Source organism: Rousettus aegyptiacus, unplaced genomic scaffold (genome assembly GCF_014176215.1).
Source record: "Rousettus aegyptiacus isolate mRouAeg1 unplaced genomic scaffold, mRouAeg1.p scaffold_m13_p_9, whole genome shotgun sequence".
NCBI lineage: Eukaryota > Metazoa > Chordata > Mammalia > Chiroptera > Pteropodidae > Rousettus > Rousettus aegyptiacus.
The window spans coordinates 48,804,220-48,805,929 of NW_023416312.1; the positions used below are offsets into that span (position 1 = coordinate 48,804,220).

The 1,710-nt window shown below is 34.4% G+C and overlaps 1 pseudogene; it reads right to left on the reverse strand.

Annotated features, from left to right (window-relative positions):
• Nucleotides 1-408: 408 nt before the first annotated feature.
• On the reverse strand, nucleotides 409-1,124 carry LOC107502641 (annotated as a pseudogene).
• Between the last annotated feature and the right edge of the window lie 586 nt (nucleotides 1,125-1,710).

The following is a 1,710-nucleotide window of genomic DNA, read 5'->3' on the forward strand; positions in this document are numbered from 1 at the left end:
ATAATAATAAAATTCACCATTATATCATAGAACACTATGGCTCTACAATTTGGTACACATTTGAATAAGAAACTCCTGCCTCCATAATATAAGGAACCAAGAATACTCTTTCCATAGTTTTCAAGTATAAAAAAACTTCATGGTTTGATTCATCTTTATCAAATGTAAAATGATTACTGATACATTTCATGGATTATTTTGATACTTAGTTCCTAAACACAAAATAAATTTCGCATAAAAGTTTTATCTGTTTGGGTTTTCCAAAGCAAGATACTAATACAAAATGTATTGAACTGGCAGAAGTTCATGGGCTAAAGAAAAAGGAATTAAGTATAAAATGTTTACTAACTATATCCTTCCTAATTTGGCAATAGCTCCAGATATTGAGACCAAATTGGTTTATTGTGTCTATCTGTTAAGAACATAACTCTGTCTTCTAATACTCTTCCATGTTTTTCCCTGAACCTTCATTTTGTGACAGAGATCATTACATGCAACTTCAACCATTTTTTCTTCTCAAGATTTGATTTCATTATAATAACAAATTTTATCATCTTCAGCAAGTTGAATGTGTACTTGCTTCTGAGAACTAGAGAGATTTTTCCAGCTTTCATTTACAGTCTCCAGTTTTAACTGTGAGTTACCATTTTAGTTTCCTGGAAGCGTTCAGATATAAAAATGTTGTAAGCTGAGTGAGGTCTTTTTGGTTTTCCAAGCATTGTTAACTCTTTTTTATTAGCGCTTTCTTTTTAAAACATTTTTTACATTTCCAAAGATATCATCTGACTTGTAGTTAGCTGTTCTTGAATTGTTTGTCTCTCCTTTATATGTCTACCAGTCTACCTTATAAGCATCTTCATACAAAATTTTTTTTTCTGAATCACAATGTTCCCTCTATATCTCCAAGATTTTTTGAATTAGTTCCAAATTTTTCACATCTGAGCTTTAAATATGGGCAGCTGTTCTTTAGAAAACCAAATGTATATGGTCACAGGCTTCTTTGGATAACTACTCACGGTGGATAAAAGCCATCTCGCTACGTACACATTAACAAGGGAGAGTGTAGTCGACTCCCAGAGGAGTGTGCGTAGAGCATGCGCGGACTTGCTCAATGCACTCAGCATGCCCCACAGGTCCTGGAGAAGCACTATTGCACAGGCCCCCAAAGCAGTGACCCGACCCCACTCTAGGAGAGCCCCCAGGTGCAATAGAACAACCCCAAGAAGACAACTTGAACCCGCCTGCGACCCTCCCAAGTTCTCTATGATGCCCGCCACTAGCGAGGCACCATGGAAAATCTCAGATCCTGTGCTTTTTTGACTCCACAGATAGTTTTCTTTCTATTATGACATATATTTTTCAATTGAATTTATTTGCAAAATAATTGTAGGTTGTAAAGAAAGATAATTCTAGGTTGTAAAAAATAACAGAGATCCCTTTTATACTTGCACTCTCCCCCGATAATAACATTTTGCAAAGTTGTAGCACAATATCACAACCAGGATATTAGCATTGATAAAATCCGCAAATCTTAGAATTCTCTAGTTTTACTTGTATTCATTTATAAGTTTTAATTACTCATATACTATTTTATCTCATTTATAGGTTTGTGAAGCCATCATCAGACTCAAATATACATCTATAGTTATCTTTTCAAATATGTCTTTGTCAGATTTTTCTTCAAATTAATTCTGGCCTCATAAAACGAGT